The sequence below is a fragment of the Salmo salar genome, chromosome ssa04 (assembly GCF_905237065.1).
Source record: "Salmo salar chromosome ssa04, Ssal_v3.1, whole genome shotgun sequence".
Classification (NCBI taxonomy): domain Eukaryota; kingdom Metazoa; phylum Chordata; class Actinopteri; order Salmoniformes; family Salmonidae; genus Salmo; species Salmo salar.
The window spans coordinates 81,695,307-81,702,414 of record NC_059445.1 but is presented as its reverse complement, the minus strand read 5'-3'; positions in this window follow the sequence as shown (position 1 = coordinate 81,702,414).

Sequence of the window (7,108 nt, the reverse complement as noted above, 5' to 3'; positions counted from 1 at the left end):
CCTGGATCCCACAACATGTGATGGTCACAGTAATGCCCTCTTCTGAAGGAGACTTCCTGGATCCCACAACATGTGATGGTCACAGTAATGCCCTCTTCTGAAGGAGACTTCCTGGATCCCACAACATGTGATGGTCACAGTAATGCCCTCTTCTGAAGGAGACTTCCTGGATCCCACAACATGTGATGGTCACAGTAATGCCCTCTTCTGAAGGAGACTTCCTGGATCCCACAACATGTGATGGTCACAGTAATGCCCTCTTCTGAAGGAGACTTCCTGGATCCCACAACATGTGATGGTCACAGTAATGCCCTCTTCTGAAGGAGACTTCCTGGATCCCACAACATGTGATGGTCACAGTAATGCCCTCTTCTGAAGGAGACTCCTGGATCCCACAACATGTGATGGTCACAGTAATGCCCTCTTCTGAAGGAGACTTCCTGGATCCCACAACATGTGATGGTCACAGTAATGCCCTCTTCTGAAGGAGACTTCCTGGATCCCACAACATGTGATGGTCACCGTAATGCCCTCTTCTGAAGGAGACTTCCTGGATCCCACAACATGTGATGGTCACAGTAATGCCCTCTTCTGAAGGAGACGTCCTGGATCACACTACATGTGATGGTCACAGTAATGCCCTCTTCTGAAGGAGACTTCCTGGATCCCACAACATGTGATGGTCACAGTAATGCCCTCTTCTGAAGGAGACGTCCTGGATCCCACAACATGTGATGGTCACAGTAATGCCCTCTTCTGAAGGAGACTTCCTGGATCCCACAACATGTGATGGTCACCGTAATGCCCTCTTCTGAAGGAGACTTCCTGGATCCCACAATATGTGATGGTCACAGTAATGCCCTCGTCTGAAGGAGACTTCCTGGATCCCACAACATGTGATGGTCACAGTAATGCCCTCTTCTGAAGGAGACTTCCTGGATCACACTACATGTGATCCACACAAACACACACACATCCACACAACCCAGCCCACCTCGGTGCTGCCTGGTGGTTTAAGAGGAATGAAGGGGAACAGTTTCTGGCTTTGTTCTCTCTGCTGCTCAGCGATAAGAACATCATTTGGAAGGAATCGCTGTCTTTGATATAGGGAGAACTAGCCCTGCCACCCATTGTGCTCTAACATTTACTGTTTGGATTTAAAAACACGCTGATCTGCATAGGGAGAGGTGTTTAGGGCCGTTGGGGGAGAGAGAGAGAGAGAGAGAGAGAGAGAGAGAGAGAGAGAGAGATGTAGCAGACAGTGGGAAATAGCATTGCTCATTAAATAACAACGTTAATAAAATGGAGAGAGAAAGAGAGAAGCAGAAAGATATAGAGTACAGGAGAGACTTGTGCTTAGAGTAGTTGGTCAGTGACAAGCTTCTACATCTAGACCAACTAGGTGACTAGGGATTACTGTTGGCCAGACAGTGGGTCTCTATTGTCCAGACTACAGACTCCAACCACGTTTCTTTCTTAGTCACCTTGTGTTCTGCTAGCAGTTAGCTTCATATTAATACACACTGATCTAATCCCTCCATCAGACTCTTAGTCTGGACTCTCTTAGTCTGGACTCTCTTAGTCCGGACTGGACTAGCTGGCTGACGAGCTGGCTGACTAGCTGGCTGACTAGCTGGCTGACTAGCTTGCTGACTAGCTGACTGACTAGCTGGCTGACTAGCTGGCTGACTAGCTGACTGACTAGCTGGCTGACTAGCTGGCTGACTAGCTGGCTGACTAGCTGACTGACTAGCTGGCTGACTAGCTGGCTGACTAGCTGGCTGACTAGTTGGCTGACTAGCTGGCTGACTAGTTGGCTGACTAGCTGGCTGCATAAGGGTGGCTAAGGTGAGAGCTCTAACTACATGTACATATTACCTCAATTACATCGACTAACCAGTGCCCCCGCACATTGACTCTGTACCGGTACCCCTGTATATAGCCTCCACATTGACTCTGTACCGGTACCCCCTGTATATAGCCTCCACATTGACTCTGTACCGGTACCCCCCTGTATATAGCCTCCACATTGACTCTGTACCGGTACCCCCTGTATATAGCTTCCACATTGACTCTGTACCGGTACCCCCTGTATATAGCCTCCACATTGACTCTGTACCGGTACCCCCTGTATATAGCCTCCACATTGGCTCAGTACCGGTAACCCCTGTATATAGCCTCCACATTGGCTCAGGACCGGTAACCCCTGTATATAGCCTCCACATTGACTCTGTACCGGTACCCCCTGTATATAGCCTCAACATTGACTCTGTACTGTTACCCCCTGTATATAGCCTCCACATCGACTCTGTACCGGTACCCCCTGTATATAGCCTCCACATTGACTCTGTACCAGTACCCCCTGTATATAGCCTCCACATTGACTCTGTACCAGTACCCCCTGTATATAGCCTCCACATTGACTCTGTACCGGTACCCCCTGTATATAGCCTCCACATTGACTCTGTACCGGTACCCCCTGTATATAGCCTCCACATTGACTCTGTACCAGTACCCCCTGTATATAGCCTCCACATTGACTCTGTACTGGTACCCCCTGTATATAGCCTCCACATTGACTCTGTACCGGTACCCCCTGTATATAGCCTCCACATTGACTCTGTACCGGTACCCCCTGTATATAGCCTCCACATTGACTCTGTACCGGTAACCCCTGTATATAGCCTTCACATTGACTCTGTACCGGTAACCCCTGTATATAGCCTCCACATTGACTCTGTACCGGTACCCCCTGTATATAGCCTCCACATTGGCCCAGTACCGGTAACCCCTGTATATAGTCTCCACATTGACTCTGTACCGGTACCCCCTGTATATAGCCTCCACATTGACTCTGTACCGGTACCCCCTGTATATAGTCTCCACATTGGCCCAGTACCGGTACCCCCTGTATATAGTCTCCACATTGACTCTGTACCGGTACCCCCTGTATATAGTCTCCACATTGGCCCAGTACCGGTACCCCCCTGTATATAGCCTCCACATTGACTCTGTACCGGTACCCCCTGTATATAGCCTCCACATTGACTCTGTACCGGTACCCCTGTATATAGCCTTCACATTGACTCTGTACCAGTACCCCCTGTATATAGCCTCCACATTGACTCTGTACCGGTACCCCCTGTATATAGCCTCCACATTGGCCCAGTACCGGTAACCCCTGTATATAGTCTCCACATTGACTCTGTACCGGTACCCCCTGTATATAGCCTCCACATTGACTCTGTACCGGTACCCCCTGTATATAGTCTCCACATTGGCCCAGTACCGGTACCCCCTGTATATAGTCTCCACATTGACTCTGTACCGGTACCCCCCTGTATATAGTCTCCACATTGACTCTGTACCGGTACCCCCTGTATATAGCCTCCACATTGACTCTGTACCGGTACCCCTGTATATAGCCTCCACATTGACTCTGTACTGGTACCCCCTGTATATAGCCTCCACATTGACTCTGTACCGGTACCCCCTGTATATAGCCTCCACATTGACTCTGTACCGGTACCCCCTGTATATAGCCTCCACATTGACTCTGTACCGGTACCCCCTGTATATAGCCTTCACATTGACTCTGTACTGGTACCCCCTGTATATAGCCTCCACATTGACTCTGTACCGGTACCCCCTGTATATAGCCTCCACATTGACTCTGTACCGGTACCCCCTGTATATAGCCTCCACATTGACTCTGTACCGGTACCCCCTGTATATAGCCTCCACATTGACTCTGTACCGGTACCCCCTGTATATAGCCTCCACATTGACCCTGTACCGGTACCCCCTGTATATAGCCTCCACATTGACTCTGTACCGGTACCCCTGTATATAGTCTCCACATTGGCCCAGTACCGGTAACCCCTGTATATAGTCTCCACATTGGCCCAGTACCAGAACCCCTGTATATAGTCTCCACATTGGCCCAGTACCGGTAACCCCTGTATATAGCCTCCACATTGACTCAGTACCGGTAACCCCTGTATATAGTCTCCACACTGACTCTGTACCGGTAACCCCTGTATATAGCCTCCACACTGACTCAGTACCAGAACCCCCTGTATATAGCCTCCACATTGACTCTGTACCGGTACCCCTGTATATAGTCTCCACACTGACTCAGTACCAGAACCCCCTGTATATAGTCTCCACATTGACTCAGTACCAGAACCCCCTGTATATAGCCTCCACATTGACTCAGTACCAGAACCCCCTGTATATAGCCTCCACATTGACTCAGTACCAGAACCCCCTGTATATAGTCTCCACATTGACTCAGTACCAGAACCCCCTGTATATAGTCTCCACATTGACTCAGTACCGGTAACCCCTGTATATAGTCTCCACATTGACTCAGTACCAGAACCCCCTGTATATAGCCTCCACATTGACTCAGTACCAGAACCCCCTGTATATAGCCTCCACATTGACTCAGTACCAGAACCCCCTGTATATAGCCTCCACATTGACTCAGTACCAGAACCCCCTGTATATAGTCTCCACATTGACTCAGTACCGGTAACCCCTGTATATAGTCTCCACACTGACTCTGTACCGGTAACCCCTGTATATAGCCTCCACATTGACTCTGTACCGGTAACCCCTGTATATAGCCTCCACACTGACTCAGTACCAGAACCCCCTGTATATAGCCTCCACATTGACTCTGTACCGGTACCCCTGTATATAGTCTCCACACTGACTCAGTACCAGAACCCCCCTGTATATAGTCTCCACATTGACTCAGTACCAGAACCCCCTGTATATAGCCTCCACATTGACTCAGTACCAGAACCCCCTGTATATAGCCTCCACATTGACTCAGTACCGGAACCCCCTGTATATAGCCTCCACATTGACTCAGTACCAGAACCCCCTGTATATAGCCTCCACATTGACTCAGTACCAGAACCCCCTGTATATAGCCTCCACATTGACTCAGTACCAGAACCCCCTGTATATAGTCTCCACACTGACTCAGTACCAGAACCCCCTGTATATAGCCTCCACATTGACTCTGTACCAGAACCCCCTGTATATAGCCTTGCTACTGTTATTTTATTGTTGCTCCTTAATTATTTGTTATATTTATTTAATGTATTTTTTCTTTCTTAAAACTGCATTGTTAGTTAAGGGCAAGAAAAGCATTTCACTGTAACATGTGACAAATAAAATTTGATTTGATTTTGAACACTCACAGTAACATTGGATGACACTTATCAGGACACACCTAACACAACAACTAACTGCAACCAATTCAGAGTATGACAAGCAATTTACAGTAGGACAAGCAATTTACAGTAGGACAACCAATTTACAGTAGGACAACCAATTTACAGTAGGACATCCAATTTACAGTAGGACAACCAATTCAGAGTATGACAACCAATTTACAGTATGACAAGCAATTTACAGTAGGACAACCAATTTACAGTAGGACAACCAATTCAGAGTATGACAAGCAATTTACAGTATGACAACCAATTTACAGTATGACAAGCAATTTACAGTAGGACAACCAATTCAGAGTATGACAAGCAATTTACAGTAGGACAACCAATTTACAGTAGGACAAGCAATTCAGAGTATGACAAGCAATTTACAGTAGGACAACCAATTTACAGTAGGACAACCAATTCAGAGTATGACAAGCAATTTACAGTAGGACAACCAATTTACAGTATGACAACCAATTTACAGTAGGACAACCAATTTACAGTATGACAAGCAATTTACAGTATGACAACCAATTTACAGTATGCCAATAAACAATAACACCGTATGACAACCAACGTCTTCTGTACAACCAGTTCCTCAGCCAAAAAACACAATAATGACACCAACTCTCTGCCTGTCTTTCAATGCTTGCCATGTGTATGCTATATTTACCTCCATGCAGAACTATGTCAGATCCACAGCTAAACTAGTGTATATTGCATGTGGAGCCATAGGGAAATGGGAGCAATTTACCCATTGAGTTGAGAGTAGCCTACTGAACTGATGTGGATTCCTGTATTCAAGGACGCCGGTCAATTTCATTCTGTATACTGTACCGTTATCATTTATGTCGGGGGAAATCAAGGACATTCATCACACTCAGTCAGGATTTATCATATGATAGTATGAAATGTAAAATTGTGTATGATTTCAATAATGGCTCAGGGAAGGTAGTCATGAATAGGACGATTATTATCAAACATACTACTCCATTTGATTCTCTATCAGGTCAGATGAATGATAGTAGCACGCTATAAACACATATACAATGAACTATGTCATCAGCAAACTCATATCAGCGCGGCTCATATGTGAGGCTAAAATGATTATGAACAACCACAGACAGTCCACTGAACGGTTAACGGTAAACATATAAAAGCATGAACCTACGAATGAAAGAAGTAGCAGGCAACAGAGCTCCGGAAATCGATTAGTACAACAACAAAAAGCAGGGACATCTGCAGCGCCTCGATCTGTGTGGTTAACAACAATAACGGTATTTGTTTGTACACGGACATTTCTTGGAACGCACAATTTACGTTAACAAAACAGACTGTCGTGTTTACACAGGAGCAATAGTAAAATATAACTGCAAAGTGAATCTGTTCATTTCATCCAGCCTGAGCATGCTAACGGGGTTTGAGCTACCGTTCATTCTTCACTGATGCGCGAACAGCCCTGCTGTCGCGAGCTTGTCAACTTAATTCCTCTTCTATGAATAAGCACGAGGTGATGTGATGTTTCTTACCTTATTCGTATCCCTCTCTCCTGAATAAAGGAATTGCTGGACGGCCGACAGCGGTGAGTGTTTCTGTATTTCGGACAACGTGTGACGCTGAAGGGGATGCCGTCCTCTTAGGAAGGATTTGTCCGTGGTCCTGGATTCCCAATCTCGAGCTGACTTTTCTCCTGCCTGGTGCTGAAGTGGACAGCGCACTAAGCAGCAGCAAAGCAGTGTTGGAAAAACATAGCGCTCCTCGCCAGCATACTGCACAGCAGCCTCTACCGGATGGGAGGGAACGTTGCATCCATGAACAATGCAAAGGATGCTGTCGGATAAAAATAGTCTACAAAAGCCTGGAAGGGTGATATC